The following is a 22,405-nucleotide window of genomic DNA, read 5'->3' as shown; positions in this document are numbered from 1 at the left end:
TTCACCGATGCATCGTTTGGAGACAAATAAGTAAAATAATATGCGTATTTTCACTCTGAGAAGCTCGTCCTGCTCTTGACTCGCTATGATTGGTGCACGTGATGTAAACAGAAACATGCTGACAATGCTTCTTCTTCTTCTTGTTTTACCGTGGTTGGCACGGCGTCCCGCAAAAATATGTAGAGCCACTGTAAACAGGAAGTACACCGCAGCTAGCAAAGTAACGGACAAACGCAGCATAATGTAACGGTAACGGCGTTATTTCTTTAAAAAAATATTGCGTTACAGTACAAGTTACTGTAAAAAGTAACGCACTGCTCGTAACCATATTTTTACACATTTTTACAGCTTCATAGGCCAGTTAGCTCAGCTGGTCAGAGCGTGGTGCTAATAACGCCAAGGTCATGGGTTCAAGCCCCATACTGGCCAGATAACTTTCTCAACAGTTCACTCTTCTCAGCGACCCTGTAAATAAAACAATAAACATGCCTGTGGCACACATATAGCTACTCAAAGAGTAAACAAATGTAAACAAAAAGGGGGCGGGCTCACATCACGCTATGGTAACCCACAAGGACATAATGCGAAAAAAGTCCGAAAAAACTGTGGTGGGAAAAATAAAAAAAATACATTTTTTTTTTTAACTCAAATTTGCAAATTAAATTTTTTTATATAAATATATTTTTATATATAAATTCAATAAATCTTTTTATTTTTTTTGCCCAACATGCACAGCTAGCTAAATTATAAAATGTCCTACTTCTAACAACTGATTGTGTTAAAGTTAACAAGCACAACAAAAATAAATGACACCCAATCTTGATTGATATCTGACCCAGGTAGACGACAGTTCATCACTTCTTAGCTGTAGTTCAGATTCCCTCCACTCTCACCTGCGGAGGCCGCGGGTCTCTCCTCCTCCTGTTTCCCCTTCCCCTCATCCACCTGACGACCACCTCCACCATCATCACCTGTGGGCTGTGGACGCTTCAGATGCTGCTGAAGATGAAGCTCCACCATAGCCATCAGCAAACATCTGTTATTTTCACACATTTGGCAGCATCTGCCTGAAGAGCTTGTAGCTTTTTATGTCAAATTTAGAAATACAAAAATACACATAACTACGTAAAACAAAAAAAACTAAACAATATTTACACAAAAAGTACACAAAATGATAACAGAAATGCACAAAAATATACAAAATGACTCAAAAAAACATACATTACAGAAAAATACACCAAATGACAACACAAATATGAAAATGACTCAAAATACACAAAACTAAATATTTATACAAAAATACACAAAATGACTCCAGAATCACACTACAAAGGCAATAATAATAATAATCATAATCAGCACTTTTAATCAGTGCTGTTCATTGGGAATAATTCATATCCTTCTAGAACCAAAACAGGAACTCTTTCACTGTCTCAGATGTTGATACAACACTACATTTAAATAAAAAAGCCTTATTAATGTAGGAACAATCTCAAACTAAAGAATTCTGCACTTGTTTGACTCATTTTGTCAGAATTTGTTGGAAAGACATCATGACTGGATGTGAAAGCAGCAGTTACTCTAAAAGTCTATTTTTAAACTCCTTCAGCTTCACTAAACACTCAGTTTCCAGAGGAACCTTCACTTCCTGTTCTTAGATCCATCCAGTGGATGTTCTTCCATGGGAACCATGTGTGTTTGATGGAGGATTATGTGCTATCCAATGAAAAGCTCTCCCTCTCTCTGACATGTTTCTCTGTTCAAAGAAATCCAGCACAGACAATAACACGTCTTTATTTAAAGGAACAAAGCTTCACTGGACATTTGATATCATTACATTTACATTGATTCAAACTTTATGTCAGAAGGAAGATTTAAGAAGAACTTTAGGATTTATCATGGTTACATAGAACATTGTAAGTTCTAAAGAAAGGCTGGACAGACTAAAGAACAGATTAAAGAACATTTCAGAGTTAGAATAAATCTATGAGCTGTAATCACAGAGTTGATAAAAATGTAAATATGGTGATAAAATGGGAGTGTTTGGACACTTTGGGCTCCCCTTCCCCTGATATTCATTCAGCACACTGCATGATCCATTCACAGGCTTTAGGCAGGGTTTCCCTGTCAGGAACCATTTCATCACATTCACTTCAACTGTAGAAAAACATACTTTATATAAAACACATCACATCTAAAATCAAGAAAATACTATTATGTGATGTATTAGATACTCATTTAAAACTCATTACAAATATGAATCCTTTATAAACACAGAGAAAAGAAACAGATTCAAAGGTACATGATGAAGATGGTCTGCATTAACACAGCATGTATATTCATCTACAAGTTAGGATCTGATTATTACATCTATTAGAATGTCTATAGTTTTATAGACTAATGATTATTATGTACAGTATACAAACTCATGATGGACATCATAGACTGTCTTTATATAGAATGAGTGTTAAACTCAAGGGCCGGGGGCCAAATCCAGCCCTTTAGAGCATCTAATTCAGCCTGCAGGAGAAAGTAAAAATGACAGTTAATAATTTTTACAATTATTCATGTTTTCTCTAATTGAGTTGTAGATATCTCATCCTCTCTAAAAACAAATAATGTTAAGGAAACCACAATATTAGCAGAGCTCACAAGTTTCCCATGCTATCACATGATGGGAGTTACTTTTAAACTCCAATTGTTGCAGGAACTCAAAATTTTTGAAAGTTATACAATTTTTCCTAATTCATTCCACAACATTTGAGAAAATTAAAACAAAGTCACTCATAAACTAAGGCTGGTTTTCCTATAATCTGCAGCCCTTTGGAACCCAAACTGGTCCGTGTTTGAACCATCAACTAAAATGAGTTTGACAGCCCTGATATAGAATCTGTCATTAGTGTATAATAATAATAATGTGAATCATTCTTCATATACATCATGTATGAATACAGAAGCTATAGAATGTATATCCTGTATAGAAAGTGAACAAAGGGAAACTTCTTCCTGCTTCCTTTCCAACTGATCATTGTATTGATCTTTTCTTTCAGACCACACCTTCAAAGATCAACAACTTCCTGAACTGTTGGTGTCCATTTTCCAGCTGACAGCAGGTTTATGTTGGAATCCTGTGCAGCCTGATCTCTGGGTTCTTCAGTCCAACACTGGAACCAGAAGGTGTCGTCACCATCCGTGTGTCGCTGGGATCTGAAGATGATTCCTGCTCCATGTCTCCATCCACACAGAGATGTGAGTGGAGAACAGATGAAGTGCTGAAGGTCTTCCCACACTCATCACATCTGAAAACATTCTTCTCATGAACTCGTTGGTGGAGATTAAGGTCAGATTTCCTCTTGTAAGATTTTCCACATGTGTCACATTTATGAGGTTTTTCTGATGAGTGGCTGATTTGGTGACGTTTTAACTTTTGATATGTTGTAAAAACTTTGTCACACTGGTCACAGGGACACACTTCATGTCCAGTGTGAGATCTCAGGTGATGGATGAGGGTTTGTTTCTGTTTATATATTTTCCCACAGTGGTCACAGCGATACAACTCTGTTCTGGAGTGAGTCTGCATGTGCCTCGTTAAATGTGATCTTTGTGTAAAAGTCTTTCCACACTGTTCACATCTGTGAGCTTTGGTTCCACGGTGAATGAGGACATGATCTCTGAGGTATCCAGATCGACTAAAACTCTTTCCACATTCATCACATTCAAACTTTTTAACTCCAGTATGAATGACTTTGTGACTTATTAAGGTAGAACTATGGTTAAAAGCCTTTCCACACTGGTCACAGTTAAATGGCTTTGATCCAGAATGAATTCTTTGATGTCTAGTGAGTAATGATTTAAAGGTAAAGTCCTTCCCACACTGGTCACATGTATGTTTAGCTTTAACTCCAGCTTGGCTCTGCTGTTGAACTCTTTGCTCTGAAGTTTTTCTCTTAGATTTGTTTCTTTGTTGTGGCTGAGCTTCATGGTCCTGAGAACGTTGAGGTGTCACTTTGTTCTGGCTTCCAGAGTCCTGTAGAACAGTTAGAGATTAAACACAGAGAAGGAACCAAACAAACATTTGTGAATCAGTTGTTAAACCTCCAGCCCTAAACCAGCTCAATGTGGAAAAATGGACATTGGCGCGTTAGCGCCCCCTACAGAGTGAAGAAAATTTAATTTGAGACAAATGTCCTATTTTAACACACTTTTCCTAGGGCGTTTCACTGACAGGGTTCAAAGTCACTGCAGATCATCTAGAGAAGTGGGACACCAAAAGAAATCCATGGATTGTTGTTAACTTATATGGTGTTTGCAGGGCAGAGCCGTGAATATTGGCCTCATTTTTTTTCTTTTTAATACACAATGACTCCAAAAAACATACATTACAGAAAAATACACCAAACAAAATAAAATATAAAAATTAGTAAAAAAAAAAAACAACAAACAACATTTATCATGCACATGTCCCATAGAATTAAACCAGGGAAATCACACACATTTTTAATAAATGATCTTTTCATGAATGTAGAAAGTGAGAAACTTCCTTTACTTCTTTTATCAATTAATTAATTTAAATCTAATTTTAAACCATATTTAATTTACAGAATACCATCCAAGATACTCAGTCTTCACTGGTCTTTGGAGAGAGCAGACGTGTTTTCACTCACTCCGATAACACGACCTTGGCTACAGCTGAACAGCCTGAAAAATTGGGCCCAAGACGAAAAGAAAAATGGTTAAGAAACCACATGGAGGCTCTCCAGAACCTGATCCGGGTTTGGAAGAGGTCAAGGAGATGATACGCGAGGGTCTACGAAACCTATCTGCCGAGATAAAGTCGTTGGAAAAGACGGTGGAAAAATCACTGGAAAACCTACAAAGTGAAGCAAAGGTACTGAAAGAAAAGAATGAAAGAAATGCTGAAGAGATAAAACTGTTGAACGCGAGGGTTGAAGAGCTGGAACAAAAGGAAAGAGAGAGATGTCATCATTACAGGCTTAAAGATAACACCCAGGTGTTACGCAAGTGACGAAGAAACAAAATTGATTGAACAACAGGTCATTGACTACCTGGAGTCGAAGGACATTGTCCTGAACCCTGACAACATCAACTCCTGCCATCTCCTGCCAAAGAAAAATGATAACAGAGCTGTAAAAATCACCTTCACAAAGATGAAATTTAAAGGAGAACTACTGAAGCAAGGAAGAAAACTGAAGGAAACAAAGGTTTTTATTAATGAAAATGCAAGCATCGCATGGAAGGCACGCCATATAAAAAAAGGAGGAAAGATTCTAAAGACGTGGACGAAAAACTGCAGAAAATATATCACACCACTGGGAGAAGAGAACGGAAAACCAATATTCATCAAAACGGTGGAAGACTTGGGAAAATATGAAGGATCCACCTAAACAACAACATTACTGATAGTAATCACGGACATGGACACAAATCTATATAAACACTGGAAACAAAACTCAGACTGTGATTATTTCACTGACACTGAATTCAATGTGGAAACCAAGAGTAAAAAAGGTCTGTCATCTATTCATTTCAATTGCTAGGTGGTGGGGTGATTAAGGATTACATTACTACCTTGCTTATGAACTAAGACATAGTAATGTGTTTATACAAGAAAGGGTTACCAAGGGAACTGACAACAGCTGGAATGGCCTTGATGTAGAGACAAGACAAGATGAACTTTTCTTGAACTGGAGGAATGCAAACAACGTCTGGCAGGGAACAAGGCCAACACAAAAAACGATAGAGAGGAGGAGGAATAAAAAAAAAAAAAATTAAAAAAAAAAAGACAACACTGACTACAGATGAGAACAAATCCTACACAAAAAAGGACTGTTCAGAACAACCTAAAAAACAGGGGACAGGACCGAGATAAGCAAACTGCTTCTCTCGTCTCCTTTTTCGGCATGTACAAAAAAAAAAAAAAAAAAATGTAAAAATAAAAGTGAATGTAACCATGTCGGAAATAAACTGAATAAATAAAAAATAAAAATAAATAAAATACTTGTCAAGCTTATTTTCTACAATGCTTGTACAGCTTGAAAGAACATGGATGGAGAACAAGTAAGACGTGAGATCACCTCAGCTTTTAAAAGTTTATTCAGTTTTTTTGTAGGTTTTGTAGCAGGTTGAAAACCTTAAAGAAAAGGATGAAAAAGAGAGAAAGGAAGAATGAGCTCTAATCAAATGTTTTTAAACAAATGAACCACATAAGCTTTTCCTATTTTAAATATTTTATTTATTAAATTAATTAATTTTCTGCTATTTAATATTTAATGTTTTTAAATCAACCAACAATGTTTAACTATTTCTATTTGTAAAATTAAATCATGTGCTTTGGTGTACAAATTTTAACCATTTTAATTAAAGTTTAACTTTTTAACAATCTATTTTACTCATAAACATATTTATTAATTTGAGTATTTATGTAAATGTATTTATCTGAAACTCTTAACAAATATTTATTATTCTTAACATCTGTGATTTTATTCTTCATCATTTTAACCAAGATGTCACTAAACAAACAAACTGGTAAAGCCAAACCCTTTGGCTGTAAAGTTAACTTATATTTGGGTCAAAATACATATAAACATGGAATCAGCCTGTGTACTTTAACATGACCTATATTCTAACTTAAATACTTGCTTTTAGGAGCTTAAAATAAACATAATAATTCAATAAATCTTAAAACACTCACCAACAACATCTCTGAGCTCCTCCTCTACATTATCTGAGTGTCCAAACACACATGTGTGATATATTGTCCGTCAAAGTAGTAGAAGCAGGAGCTTAGACCCAACACTTATGTTGGGGCTCCATCTAGTGTCTAATTGTAGAACTACACCTTCACCTGACCTAAGGTGGAGTGGACACAGTGATGTTGATAGGTTTTCAATGTAGTGAGTCCCAGGACCCACAGGTGGTGATATGAGTGGGTCCCTGGAAAATTCAATGGGTCCCCAATAAAAAAATGTATTTCTTTCTATTTCTTATAATCTTCTATTTCTTAAATTGTAGTGTTAAATGGTGGTATATGGCTATAATTAGCGGATATATTCATGTATGTTCAAAATGTATCTGAAATTAAACCAATACAATTCAAATGAAAACAAAATGGTGTCTGTTGTACAAAAATAATTATCAATAAAAGTGCTGATTTTAACACAAACAAAACATTCTCATCATGACAAAGTCAAAAAATAAATTGCCACCAAAATCTTCTTGTCTGAACATCAACTAAATCAAATTAAGTCAATCAGTATGAAACTTAAAGCACGAAATTTAACCTAACAGTGCAAAGTCTGTTGAGAAAAATAAAATGATCAGATATGTTTGTGGTGTATTGTAAGCAGCTAGTTAACTGGCTGATTGTTGTTGTATCGGCTAAACTAGCATGTACACACGGTGATCATGTCTGTGCTGAGTTAATGCGTAAAGGGGTTCGCTAACGGCTAGGTTTGTTTTGCTAGTTACTGTGATTTTAAACATAAGTTGATGTTCACAATGTATCGTACTGAACAACATCACATAAGAAGTTCATATCTTTGACTTAGGGCCCTATAAAATCCATTTTATTTTTTTACAATTCCCCCCCCCCCCCCCCAATTCCGTGTTTTCCACTTTATTTTTTCTAAATTACGTTTTTTTTTTTTATATACATATTTATCATTTTTAAAAGAAAAAGTTAGTTTTTAACTCCTGTGAGGAAACAAAATAAATACTAATACATAAAAAAAACTCAATTAAACAAAAATGTATGTAAAAAATAAAGTAAGATACAATTAAAAGGTAGATATAAATTGTAATGACATGGATTATTCTGACTGCTCCTTTTTCATTATTTATATGTCATATAAAGATGTATGAGAACAGCATTAATGTCACCTGATTTCCTCTGAGGGATCAATGGTTTACTGAATCTCATCAGGTTTATTAATTAGGTTTTGATCAACCTAATTTAAATTAACCTAATTTAAATTAACCTAATTTAAATTATCCCATCTTCTGTAGAGCTGATGAGATGTTGTTAGAATGTAACATTCTAATAACGTTGCTCCAACGGACTTTTATTTTGTAAACCGGAAGTTCTCATTGAAACGTTTGTACTTGAGGTAGCTAGCTGACAGTGAATGTGTACCTATAGACACGGACAAAAGGCTGGAATAAAAAGAACTAACAACACAGATTGAGTTATTCTTAGTTAGACAGACACAACACTTCAAACACTGAGCACGTACGGAGCTTTCAGGGGGAGGGCGGTGCACTAATAAGTGGTCCCAGGAAACATTTTGAAATGAAATCCACATTAACTGGCTCGTTGGCTAAACCAGCATGTACTCAATGGGATCATGTCTGCGCTAAGTTAATGCGTTAAGGGGTCCGCTGACGGCTAGGTTTGTTTTGCTAGTTACCGTGATTTTAAACATAGGTTGTTGTTCACAATGTATCATTTTTCATGGGAAAAAATGAGGTGTGTCCCAGTGTATTTACTGCGTCCTTTTAGATTTTTATGCGTCAGGGACGCAGGACGCGTACCTAGCAACATCACTGGGACAGAACAGGTGAGAAGTGAGAGAAGGTTGAGAGTGTTGGGAGAGGTGTTTTATTCCGGAGTCTTGGAGCGTTTGGAGTGCCTTTGTCTCTGAGTGCGCTAACAACTACACTAGGGTTCTATAAAATCCACTGTGATGGCATCACAAAATAAAAAAATAAAAACAAAATCTACTGTTGAACGCGGAAATGGACAGAATTGGGTTCAAACTCTGTCACCGTGAGGGAAAGGACATTTTTTATGCGGAATTGTCCTTCCAACTCTCCTCGTAGTCGTTTCAAACACCACCTAAACACCGTCTAACCTGGCAAAAACTACACAAATCATCAATGACACCTAAATCAAAGCCACCAATGCATGTTTAACTTTAACATGTCTGTGAAGCTCTGTCTGCTTCTCATAGCGCTGCTGTTCTCCGTGAAAACATGACTCAGCTTCTTTTTTTTTTTTCCACTCGTCTGCACATGCTGTCAAAGGTCAACACTACAAGAAGTGCAATCATTATGAGACAGCAATGCATGTTTTGCTAATAAATAAAATAAATTGATTTATTTTATTGCTTAATTGTGACCATCACCAGCCCTCCCTAAGGAAAGGAAAGAAACATTTTATTATAAGGAGGATATAAAAAGAGAGAGGAGTGTTACACCTAGGTGGAGGGGGGGGAGCAGGGAGGAGAGACTCAAGGCAGGAAATAGAAAGGGTGGGGAAGAATTGATTATTTTACAGTGAGAGTGAGATGTGAAGTTGTAGAATATATTGTGCTTATTATGTTGTGTAATCAAGCCAGTATAGTGAAAAGTGTGAAGCTTAGCTATAATGGTGGTGGCTGTGGACAGGGGGAATGAGTGAGTGGTAATACCTAAAGCAGGTATTTGGGATCAACGTTTCTAAGGTTAAGCCCAGTATGAGTTTTATCCCACATCCCAAGGCGTGGTAGTGAATTGTATACCAGCATATGTGCAAAAACTGCTCCTGCAAACCCAGGAACTGCCCCGGGCCCGCAGATGCAGCCAGGCCAGCAGAAAGAGTGGGGCCCAAGGAGCTCCAGGCCACGGCCGAACAGCCCCCGAGACGCCCCCGAGATCCCAGGCCGAGAAGCAGCCACACATACGAGGAAGTCCCAAGCAGCCAAGCGCCCAGCGCATCCCACCACCAACTCCAACCCCAAGGCCCCCTGCCAGCATCCTGCCCCCCACATCCAACCACACCAAAGCACGCAACCCCTGAGGGGAGGGCCCTAAGAGCCCCCCCGCTCGACACCCCAGAGAAGGAGCCAAGGTCCACGCCCAGCAAACTGCCAGAGCCGCGCCGAATGGGCAGCCGGCAGACACTCGCCGGTGGGCCCAGGGTCAACAGGGACCGGACCCCAGGCCAGAAGGACCCGGAACGAAAGCAGCACCGAGAGCAGCCCCCCAGGGACGGCAACCACACCCATTGCCGCCTATGGCACTGCAAGTCGCCCCGCCGGCCCCCAGGCATTACGACCGAGCACCCCAGAGTGCGCTAGATCGCCTTTCCTTGATGTCGCCCGCGCGATGAGCCCTAGACCGGCCAGCCGGCCAGGCTCGCCAGACCCCAAGAGAACCCCCAAGTATTTGTACTCTACACGGCGGCCCAGCCATCTGCAGAGGGGCCGGGTCCCCACCCGAATGGGCCAATGTGTGAAGCTACCCACCACCCTGTTGTGTTGTCCCCTGAGTGAATATGTGTGTTTAGTGAATGTATGAATTGCTATTAAATATGTGTATATATATGTATGTGGTGCAATAGCGGCCGGAGGGTGGAAGTGGTGGTCCCACCCTCCGGGGGATGGTGTGTTGAGGTGTAATTAAAATTGGAAGGATTAGTAGGGCAACCAGAGGTGGGAGTGCCGCCCCCGCGCCACGACTTAGTAGCACAGGCGGTGGCCCCCTCCACCCCTAGCCCCAACATCCAGCCCCCCAAGGGTTGGGTATGCTAGTGTGGTGCAACAAGTGAGTGAGCCAGACCAGCTGGGAGTGAGTGACGTGAAGTGTCCATGTAGGAGGCCTGTCTGGTATGAGCCCGGCCCGTCCGCATGGCAGGCCACCGGAGAGGGTAGATTGCGCAGACGGGCACGCGGCACTGCAGGCCCCAGGGACGCGCCGAGCAGCACAGCCAGAGACCCACCCCGCGGCACCCCTGAACCATGCCGGCCACACGGAGCACAGCAGGACCGCCCACCCCCAGGTGCAGCCAGGCACCAGCCACATCCCCCAGCGGTCCAGAAGGCGACCCCCGCCGTCCTCCGGCTCAGAGTGGCCCGCTCCACTCCATGACTCAGCTTTAATCAGCTTCACCTGCTCAGAGTGTTTAAACATCTCATCAGAGCTACAGAAGATCTGGATGAAGTTGTTCTGTTGTTGTGGACTAGACCATCAATACCAGTGATTGTAGAGTCTGAAACATGTAGATTATAACTTCTGATACTGTAAAATATTCTAGCCTCTAGTGGTGAAAAAACACTTTTTACACATGATGTCTTGCACATTTTTTTTTAATCATTACGGTCTGGAATGATGTCAAAATTTAAATTAGGTTAATTTAAATTAAGTTGATTTATTTTTTTATTTATTTATTTATTCAGTTTATTTCCGACATGGTTACATTTATTCATTTTATTTATTTATTCAGTTCATTACCAACATGGTTGCATTCACAGAAATTCATTTGACATTCAGAGCAAAATCACATCATTGTTTTTTTTTTTTTTTGTCCTTTTTCATGCCGGAAAGGGCGACGGAAAAAAGCATTATGCTTATCTAGATCCGTCCCCTAATTTGAACACAGATAATTTTACATCCAACCTCGTTTCGTCCCCTTTTTTTTTTTTTTTTTTTTTTTTTTTTTTTTTTGTGATGTGTTCTCGTCTGCAGTCATTGTTCCTGCTGTTACTCCTCATCACAGTCTTTTTCCCCCGTATTTCCACGAGCTTTCTTTTCCAGTCGTTGTTTACATTCCTCCAACTCTCCAAACGTGAAGTTCTTCTTCTCTCTGAGAACCTTCATATCCTCTGAGAGTCGCCTCAGCTTACGATCCATCCGGAAGGCACATGCACAGACACATACCCCCATCATTAGCAGGCCAAAGATCATGACTCCTAGCAGATAGATGTCCTCCACATCTTCCACTTTCAGCTGGGAGAGACAGAGCATCTGGCTTCTCCCTCGTGCGTCCACGACATATCCACTTGGGTATGTGTCCTTTGGACACGGTATTTCGTGCTGAAGCAATTGCCTCGTTGAGAAGATTTTGTCAATGGTGCTCAATGACCAGTTGATGAGTTCCATGTCGTTGCTTTTTCGTTCTTGTTTTCCACTTTGAAGTCATTCTCTGTGTAGTAATGGCTGTTCGTGTATTGTTTCCAATGTGAAAAGTTGTTTGGGTCCACTTCGTCTACTTGATTAATCTCCCGTTGTTGATGTTGATGATGTTGCGGATGATTTTTAGTGATTCTGTCCATATCCATGACCTTTATCAGTGTTCTTGACTTTTAGGCACCTCATTCGTATTTTTCCAGGTCTTCCATCCTTTGGACTAGAACGGGTTTTCCATTTTCTCCTCCTGGAGGTGTGATGTAAATCCTGCAGCCTCTGGTCCAGTTTTTCACAATTTTTCCTCCTTTCTTCAGTTGGCGTGCTTTCCATGCGATACTTGCATTCTGCTTCGTCAGGTTCTCGTTCATAAACACCATCGTTCCGGCCAGTTTTCTTCCTTGTTTCATTATTTCAGCTTTATATTTCACATTGGTGAATGTAATTTTCACATCTCTGGTGTCTTTGCGTTTTGGCAGCAGCTGGCAGTAGTTGATGTTGTCTGGGTTCACTTCAATGCCTTTCGAGTCCAGGTAATCAATCACCTGTTCTTCAATCGATTTTTCGTCTTCGCTGGTCTGATCCTCAGTTTGTCTTGTTGCACTGGCGTAGCTCCTTGGCCTTATCTTTAGGCCCGTGATGATGACATCCTTTTCTCTTTCTTTTCTTTCCAGTTCTTCAACCCTCGCATCCAATGTTTTTATCTTTTCTGCATTCTTTACATTTTCTTCTTTCAGTACCTTGACATCATTCTCCAGTATTTTCAATGATTTCTCCAAGGCATTCGTCATGTTCTCCATCTTCGTAGATAGTTCTTGTCTTAAGGACATGAGATCCTGTCTCATCTCCTGTTTCATCTCCTTAATCATTTCTTTAAGCTCTTCTTTGAATAGCTTAAAGTTCTCTTCCATTTTTGGTGGCATGTCTGGGCCCAGTTTTCTCTTCACTTTTTTTTTTTTTTTTTTTTCTTTTTTTGTACATGCCGAAAAAGGAGACGAGAGAAGCAGTTTGCTTATCCGGGTCCCGTCCCCTGTTTTACCATCGCAAATTTACATGGGTTTACATGTCTCTCTGGTCAAACATTCTTGATTTCTTCTGAACGTCCATCTGTAGTCAGTGTTGTCCTCTCCATCTTTGTTTGTGTTGGCCTTGTTCCCTGCCAGACGTTGTTAGCATTCCTCCAGTTCAAGAATAGTTCCTCTTTCGAAGGTGTTTGGAAGGTTTTTCCCTTTTCATCCACAATGTCACCTTGTTTTGTCTCTACATCAAGGGTAATCCAGCTGTTGTTGGTTCCATTGGCAGTGTTGTATCCTCCACTGTCTGATGATGGGATCAGATCCAACTTGTATAAACACATCACTACATCCCAGTTCACAAGCAAGGCAGTATTTTAATGTAATATATCTTAGTTCATAAGCAGTAATTTCATTGTATAAAAAAAAACGTGTTTCTAACTGCACATATGACAATAAACACTTTGAATTTAAATTTAATGTAATCCTTAATCACCCCACCACCTAGCAATTGAAATGAATAAATGACAGACCTTTTTTACTCTTGGTTTCACATTTAAATCGGTCTCCGTAAAATAATCACAGTCTGAGTTTTGTTTCCAGTGTTTATATAGATCTGGGTCCATATCCATGATTACCATCAGTAGTGTTGTTGTTTAGGTGGATCCTTCGTATTTTCCCAAGTTGTCCATCGTTTTGATGAGAACTGGTTTTCCGTCCTCTTCTTCCAGGATGTAAATCCTGCAGTTTTTTGACCAAGTCTTCACAATCTTTCCTTCTTTTTTTATTTGGCGTGCCTTCCATGCAATGCTTGCATTTTGTTTCGTCAGGTTTTCATTGATGTACACCTTCGTTCCCTTGAGTTTATTTCTTTGCATGAGTATTTCTCCTTTGAATTTTATATTCGTGAAGGTTATTTTTACAGCTCTGGTATCATTTCTCTTTGGCAGGAGATGGCAGGAGTTGATGTTGTCAGGGTTCAGGACAATGTCCTTCGACTTCAGGAAGTCAATGACCTGTTGTTCAATCGATTTTGTTTCTTCGTCACTCCTGGGTTTTATCTTTAGGCCTGTGATGATGACATCTTTCTCTCTTTCCTTTTGTTCCAGCTGTTCAACCCTCACGTTCAACAATTTTATCTCTTCAGCATTTCTTTCATTCTTTTCTTTCAGTACCTTTGTTTCGCTTTGTAGTCTTTCCAGTGAGTTTTCCAGCGTCTTTTCCAACGACTTTATCTCGGCAGATAGGTTTTGTAGACCCTCGCGTATCATCTCCTTGACCTCTTCCAAACCCGAATTGGGTTCTGAAGGGCCTCCCTGCGGTTTTTTCACCATTTTCCTTCAGTCTTGGGCCAGTTTTTCAGGCTGTTCAGGCTGTTCAGCTGTAGCCAGCTGTAGCCAAGGTCGTGTTATCGGAGCAAACCAAAACACGTCTGCTCTCTCCAAAGACCAGAGAAGATGATCAAAACTTAATCAATAAACCTGATCAGATTCAGTAAATCATTGATCCCTGAGGGTAAATATAGGGATATTAATGCTGCTCTCATACATCTTTATATGACATGAATAATTAAATAGGAGGAGTCAGAATAATCCATGTTAGTACAGCTAATACATACCTTTTAATTGTATCTTACTCATTTTTTTAAAATACATTTTTATTTTTGACATATTTTTGTTTAATTATAGTTTCTTTTTTATTATTATTTATTTTTGTTTCCTCACAGTACAACTTATATCTTCTTTTTAACTGTATCTTACATTATTTTTCATTCATTATATATTCATTTGAGCAACATATGACAAACTTATTTTACATAAAAACAAAACTAAAACAATTGTGCTCAAAAAGAATTAGGGTTTTTTTTATTTATTAGTAATTTGTTTCCTCACAGGAGTTAAAAACTAATATTTTCTGAAATAATTCATTAATATTTCTAAAAAAATTGAATTTTAAAAAATTGATGTGGAAAACAGAATTTGCAAAAAAAAAAACGCATATGCATTTTAAATGTATGAAATATTTTTAAAAATTGTAAATCAAACCGAAATCACAATATCTGTCAGAAAAATCGCAATTAGTTTTTTTGTGAAAATGGTGCAGCCCTAATTAAAACACAAAATGCATTGAAGCTGTGATTACACCGTTTAATTCTATCAGAGTAATGATGTTTATAACGTGGACCAAGTACAGTTGTGATGTATTAAAGGTCTGTGTTAATGGAGGGCTACATGTAACTACACACACATAAAACACACTTCCTGCTCCATCAACTCTGTAGCACTCACATGTATTAAATACAGACGCTCCACGGGCAAACAGCAGAGGGCGCTATATATTTAGCCCTTCTCTTATCCAGCAGTGTACCGGCGGGCAGAATCTGCTACTATTTTCTTTTTTTTTTTTTTTTTTTTTTTTTTTTTTTTTCTCTTGTCTGCACATTCTGTCGAAGGTTAACACTACAAGAAGTGCAATCTTTTAACAGCAATGCATATTTTGTTATTGCAATTAAATAAATTTATTTATTTCATTGCATAATTGTGACCATCACCAGCCCTCCCTAGGGAAGGGTAAGAAATACTTTATTAAAGGGAGGATGTAAAAAAAGAGAGGGCAGTGTTACACCAAGGTGAGGGGTTGGAGAGGGGTGGGGAAGTTAACAGGGAAGAGGAATACAGGATAGGAAATGGAATGGGTGGGGAGTAGTCGATAGATTTCAAGTGATGCGATGTGAAATTGTGGTTGTGTATATTGTGCTTATTGTTGAGTTATCAAGCCAGTTTGGTGACCAGTGTGCGGCTTAGGAATAATGGTGGTGGCTGTGAGCAGAGGAAGAAGTGAGTGGAAATTCCATAAAACAGGTATTTGGGAACAACGTGTCTGTGGTTGAGCCCAGTATGAGTGTTATCCCACAGCCCAAGGCCAGTGCATCCATGACAAATGTATTTCCAAGAACCGCCACTGCAAAACCCACGAGCCGCCCCCGGGCCCCGGAAGCAGCCAGGCCAGCAGCAAGAGCGGGCAACCCGGGGGCCCCGGCGACCACCACACGGCCAGGCAGCCCCCCGAACGCCCCCAAGATCCCAAACCGAGAGGCAACCATCGCCCCCCCCATACACACCCGAGAAAGCCCCAAGGAGCCAAGGACCCAGCGCACCACGCCACCAATCCAACCCCCAACCCCCAGACCCCCCACCCCATTCCCCCCCACCCCCCCCACACCCCCGCGCCCAACCCCCCGAGGGGAGGGCCCAGAGAGCTCCCCGCCCGAGACCCCAGCGGAGGAGCCGAAGCCCACGCCCAGCAGACGACCAGAGCCACGCCGAACGGGCAGCCGGCGGGCACCCGCCGCCGGGCCCAGAGCCAGCAGGGACCCGACCCCCGGCCAGAGGGATCCGGAATGAACGCAGCACCAGGAGCAGCCCGCCCAGGGAGGACGACCACACCCCAAGCCGCATAAGGCACCAGGGGGCCGCCGGGAGTCTCCCCGCCGGCCCCCAGGCACCCCAACCTAGCCCCCCATGGCGCCCCAAATCACCTATTGTTGATGTCGCCCGCGCCACGGGCTTTAGTTTTTTTATTTTTTTATTTTTTTTTTTAAAGCCAGGGCCCCCTCCAAGGGCCAAGCCAGACCGCCTTGTGCATCCCCAGCACCCTGCCTCACGGGGCACTGCCCAAGCAGGGGCCGTACCATTAGGTATGCAAGGGCGCGGCACGCGGCACCCGCCCCGAAAGACCCCCGCCAGGACCGGCCCGGCCAGCCAGCCAATCACCCCGGGCCCCAGGAGCACCCCCCGGGACCAGGACCCCCCAAGGGCAAGTCCCCGGGCCAAGCCCCCGGGACGCACCCCCCACCCCCGCCCAGGACCCGGCCACAGCCCAGCAGGACCGCACAGCCCCGGACAGCCCAAGGCCAGCAGCCCAGGGCCCGCCGCCCCCCGGGCAGCGCCAGCCACGGAGCAGCGCCACCCACCGGCCCGCGAGCAACCGGCGATCCCCACCGCGGGGACGGAGGCACCCCAAAGGCACACATCAAGTGCGGAACCGCAGCCCCAAGCCAAAGATGCCCCGGACCCACCCACCAGTCCGCAGATGGCAGGACAGACCCACCAGGCGGCCGACAGCAACCTCCACCACCGGAACAGCTAGCGCCGCCCCCCAGTAAACAGCATCGCTCCGAGGCACCTAGCAACCCCGCCCCAACCCCGGTGAGGACACCAGCACACCCCCAGCACACCCACCCCCCACACCGGCGAGGCAGGCCGCCCCAGGCCCGCACACCGCGGGGCCCGCCCCCAAGGCCACCAGCCGACGAAACAAGCACCAAGCCCCACCCAAGGGGAGGAAGCGTCCCCGCGCTCCACCAGGCCGACACCGCCCGGAAAGACCCCGCAAGGAGAGACCCCAGCAAAGCCCCCCCGAGACCCACCGCCACGCCCGACCACACCATCCTGATGTATTTTCACTCTATGTAGTGGCCCAGCCACCAACAGAGGGGCCAGGCCCCCACCGGAGAGGCCCAAATATGTGAGCCAACCCACCACCCTGTTATGGTGCCTCTCCATTCCCCAATGGAGAGGCACTTCCCTATCCCCTGTGTGAGTGTGTGTGTTCAGTGAATGTATGGGGTGTAATTAAAAGAAGGGGGATGGAGGGGAGCGGTGCTCCCCATCCTACCTCTGTGGATATACGTGTATGTGGTGTAATAGGCCGGAGGGTGTAAGTGAGGGTACACCCTCCGGGGGGTGGCATGTTGAGGTGTGATTAAAATTGGAGGGATTAGTAGGGTAACTAGAGGTGGGAGTGCCGCCCCCACGCCACTACATAGTGACACAGGTGGCGGCCCCCTCCACCCCCAGTCCCACCATCCAGCCCCCCAAGGGTTGGGTATGGGTGTGTGGTGCATATTGTGAATTGTGTGGTGCATATTGTGACCAAAAGAATATTTGTAATATTACGTGAATATCTGTAAAAGTCACGTTTTTCTATTACCTCTGTCTGCTAGCATAGCATCTCTTCTTCACTGCTAGATTAGCTGCATGCCAACCGACCACTGGGTTACCAGCGCCCTCTGCTGGTCCAAACAAATATCTGACGTAAATCAGTGCAATGACTTTTTTTTTTTTTTTTTTAAGTCCAATTGTTAAGGCACAAAATACATTTTCAGTTACACTTTTCAAAAGAAAAAAAAATATTATGCAGTTTTGAATTGTTTACTATAGAACTAAAATTTAAATTAATAAGCTTCTTCATTGTATTATTCCTTTATTTATTTCATTCAAGATTTATTTTTAGTTAAATTGCATTGTTTTGAATAGTTTATCAAGGGATTCTTTTGACAATCAAGAATAAAAGGAAAATACAGTATTTTCTAGTTTTTTCCCCCCAAAAAATAAAGGAATATTTTTCAGTCATCATTTGTCTACAGTCCCAATTTGTAAAATAAATCGTGAGAGAATCGTATCCTGAACCCAGTATCGTGAATCGAATCGTATCGGGAGTTGAGTGAATCATTACATCCCTGCTAATTAATAATGTAATTATTAGCAATAAATTATTCAAAGGTCACTCTATTAACCTGAAAACCACAAACTACCTTTATCATGTCTGTGTGTGTAGATGTCACCTTATAAAGACTGTCAGTTATTTTTATGCTACGAGAGTATTTTTTTTAAAAAGAAGTCACTGCTGATTAATGACAGTATTTAAGGTTATTTAATAAATAAAAATCTTAAAAAAAATCAGAGTGTTTTAATAAATATTATTAATTTATTTGCTGTAGTGGATAGAGTAAGACATAATAAAGACTGTCAGTTGTTTTCAGGCTATTACAGTAACTGTTAAAGAAGTCATTTATAAGTTATTCTATTTGTTATGATTATTAACAAATAAAAACTATTTAAAAACCAATAAACAGTATTTTCCTACCATCTCATCTGTAGTAGTTAGAGAGGGACTTAATACTGATGATCTGCTGTTTTCATGTAGGAGAATGATATTTGAATAAGTTATTGATAAATAATAATAATGATGACAATAATGACAATTCTTCAAAAAAACAGAAAAATATGTTTTGTTAATATATTTGGTGTAGTAGATGGAGACCTACTACAGACTGTCAGTTTGTAACGATTCACCTGTCTCTTCCAAGGCGATAAAGCTATGTTAGGGACCAAGCAGTGAGGCAAGGAGACAAAAGCTTTACATTTCCAAAAAGGTGCTTTATTGGCCACAGACAAACACAGGCCAATAAAAGAGGTCAACTTAATGTAACATTTTAACAGAATGTGCAAAGAGAACTGACACAAACTAACTGACCTCCTCAAATGAGACAGGAGTCAAGTTAAATACAGTTTGGACCATACCAAATATAAATGAGCAGAAACACAGGGGAAAAACAACCAAAACTAAGGGACAAACACAGCCCCCTTAACCCCAGTCCCCCTCTGTAATGGTCTGGTCCACTTAAGGCCGCCTCTAGCTCTCTCTAGGCCAGCCCCTCGCCACCTCTCTGTTCTTCTTAAAGGGACAGAGAATAATGTCAGTGTCAATCATCCAATGATTTAGGAGTTGTTATCTCTGTGTGGCCCGGCCATCACAAGCTACAACGCACTTTTAGGAAACGGACGGATCGGTCTACCAGCAGGAATGAATGCCAACACACACACCAACACATAAAAATAGCTTTGGCTTTAGGTATTATCCTTGTATTTCAGGCAGTTTAAAGCATATCCCACCCAAACGCTGGAGCGTAAACCCATGTACAAACAAACAATCACAAAACTACGCCCTATGGCGCGAGGAAAACTATAGTTTAGCGGTCTATAAAAAGTCCATGCAACCTGAAGTTTAAACCCCGAAGCCTTGTTCCCACCGCAGGCTCGGTCTTACGGGGTAAAAATAAAAAGGGCTTGGCTCACCCCTGCTGGGTGACACATGCAAGACACCTATGTGGTCCTTACAAGTTGTTTAGAGCAGCAATTCTCAACTGGTGGGTCAGGGTTTCCCCCAGTGCTCTATAGGCCTGAGGGGCCACCAGGCTTTTCTTGCCCCCCCTGCCAGGCTAAGCGTCACTGGTTTATTTATTTTAAATAAGTTTTTTTTATGGTTCAATCATTTTTTTCATACTGTGATGGAGCTGAACATTGTTTTTTCATGAGGAGTGGCTCATCTACCTTCTATATATCTGTGCTCAGAGCTGTATGCACGTTACGGACGTGATTAGCAGAGATATATCGTCAAGAATATTCCCACTGGTAAGAATAGTGTTGTCAAAAAACTCGATACTGAATGAAGTATCAATATCAAAAAGTTAGTATCGGATACGATACGCTCGCTTAAGTATCGATACTAACAGCACTGCGTTCATCTCTTAATATATCTATGATTGAGCTCTAGTTTTTTTTTGCCACTCTCCTGTTTCAATTGAAAACTTTATTCGCAGCTGCAAACACAAACAGACACACGTGAAGCCCCTCCCCTCAGCTGCAGCTGAACACTAATAGTGAACTATAAATCATGGAATCAACCAATGAAAACGGTTCAACGCGGAAATGAACAGAATCAACATGAAACGCTGTCACCGTGAGGCAAGGAATGTTTTTTTTATGGGGAAATGTTCTGGGGAGCGCTGATAAGGTGTGTGTAATCATTATGGTCTGGAATGATGTCATCAGGATCATTTAAATAAGGTTTTGATAAACTTAATTTAAATTAACTTAAACAATAAACCTGCTCAGATTCAGCAAACCATTGATCCCTCAGGGGAAATATGATGACTATGACATTAATGTTGTTCTCATACATTTTTAGATGACATAAATAATTAAAAAGGAGCAGTCAGAATAATCAGTCATTACAACTTAAATCTACCTTTTAAATGTATCTTACTTCATTTATGACATACATTTTTAATTATGGTTTTTTATTTATTAGTATTTATTTTGTATTATAAAAAAAAAAACTAAAGTGGAAAACATGGAACTTGGGAAAAAAAAAACAGAATTTGTGAAAAAATAAAATGGATTTTATAGTGCCCTCATCATAACACTGAGTTAGCTGATCGCTAGTGCTGCTGGGGGGCCTGAGCAACCAGTTTTAGTCAAAAATGAGATGGGAAAGTGCTCTTAACCGGGAGCTCAGCGCTCTTACCGGGAGCTCCCAGTAACAACAATGTGACCGACACATAAGACTGGGCTAAGCGCTAATGCTAACCACTTCATAAAAGGAAGAGACTATAGTAAAAACTACACATCTTACTATCATTAAACCACAGAGAGCCACAGATTTATTAATGGTCAGATTTATGGAGAAATAAAAGCAAACATGTCACACTTACTAGTGTGAAATAAATTTTGGCATAAAACTATGATCACTATTCATCTGTCCCAACTTCAAATGCAATGTTTTTAATTATATTTCACGTGTTTACAGACAAAGCTGGTCCCATTAGACAGCAGTGTTTGGAATAACGGCGTTTGTTATTCAGTAACGGGGTAATCTAACTAATTACTTTTCACGCCGTTACAACACCGTTATGATTACTGAACGTTCAATGCGGTGCATTACATGCATTGATTGAATAAACTGTGATCTGAAAGCATCCCTGGCTTCTTACTCAGCTGTTGTGAGGAGGTGGGTTGAAAACAAGGTGAGTGATTATGATTGGCTAAGGCGGCGTCATGTTTCATGGTAGCCAATCAGAGCCAGTGTTTTTACACATGTACCAGCAAGAGGAGGCGGGTCAAAAACAAGGTGAGCGATTATGATTGGCTAAGGCGGCGTCATGTTCCATGGTAGCCAATAGGGCTGTCAACGAATATTCTAAATTCGAATATATATTCGAATAGTAAAAAAATATTGAAATTCGAACGTGAAAATTAATATTCTAATATTACTAAAAACATTATATATATATATATATATTATGGGAAAAACACGCCCACGGTAGGTTTTTATATAGTTCAATGGGCAGCAGGCACAGCTGTCTGCTGTGCTAGCACTGCTTGAGGGGTCAGAGACAGGTGGCAGGAGTGACGTCAGGTCCCGACACTGCATATGGAAGACGACAGAAAGTGCAGAGCCCAACTCGACCGCAGCAGTGAAAGTGATTTTAACCCAAACATGTCTAAATCGCCACAGATCTGGAGAAGCGTTATTGTCAGGAAAAGGGTGCATTTATGCTGCTTAAGTTACCTGGATCCACGCTTTCAACGCCTTGTTCATTTGAAAGAGGAGCAGAGACGGCAGGTGCAGGTGGCTATTCTGGAGGAGATGAAACAAGTGAATGTGGCCAAAGGCACAGGCAGTGAGGCCGCTAGCGAACAACCCTGTGATCAGCAAACGCAACCCGCTGAGAAAACTGCGTTATCTGCTATGGGGTGTCTCTTCAGAGACACGTATTGCACGGACAGCCCAGACCAGGAGGACATCAGCCTGCTGCTTCAAAAAGAGATGTCGATGTATGAACAAGAATCTCCAATTCCTCCGCA

At 41.3% G+C, this 22,405-nt stretch overlaps 1 non-coding gene across 1 annotated transcript; it reads left to right on the top strand.

Moving 5' to 3' along the window:
• Positions 1-355: 355 nt before the first annotated feature.
• On the top strand, positions 356-429 carry trnai-aau (transfer RNA isoleucine (anticodon AAU)). The gene has a single exon. It is a non-coding gene; the product is annotated as a tRNA-Ile (tRNA).
• The last annotated feature ends 21,976 nt before the right edge of the window (positions 430-22,405 follow it).

This window comes from Gouania willdenowi, unplaced genomic scaffold (assembly GCF_900634775.1).
Source record: "Gouania willdenowi unplaced genomic scaffold, fGouWil2.1 scaffold_7_arrow_ctg1, whole genome shotgun sequence".
Classification (NCBI taxonomy): Eukaryota; Metazoa; Chordata; class Actinopteri; order Blenniiformes; family Gobiesocidae; genus Gouania; species Gouania willdenowi.
This window is presented reverse-complemented; position numbering and strand designations above follow the sequence as displayed.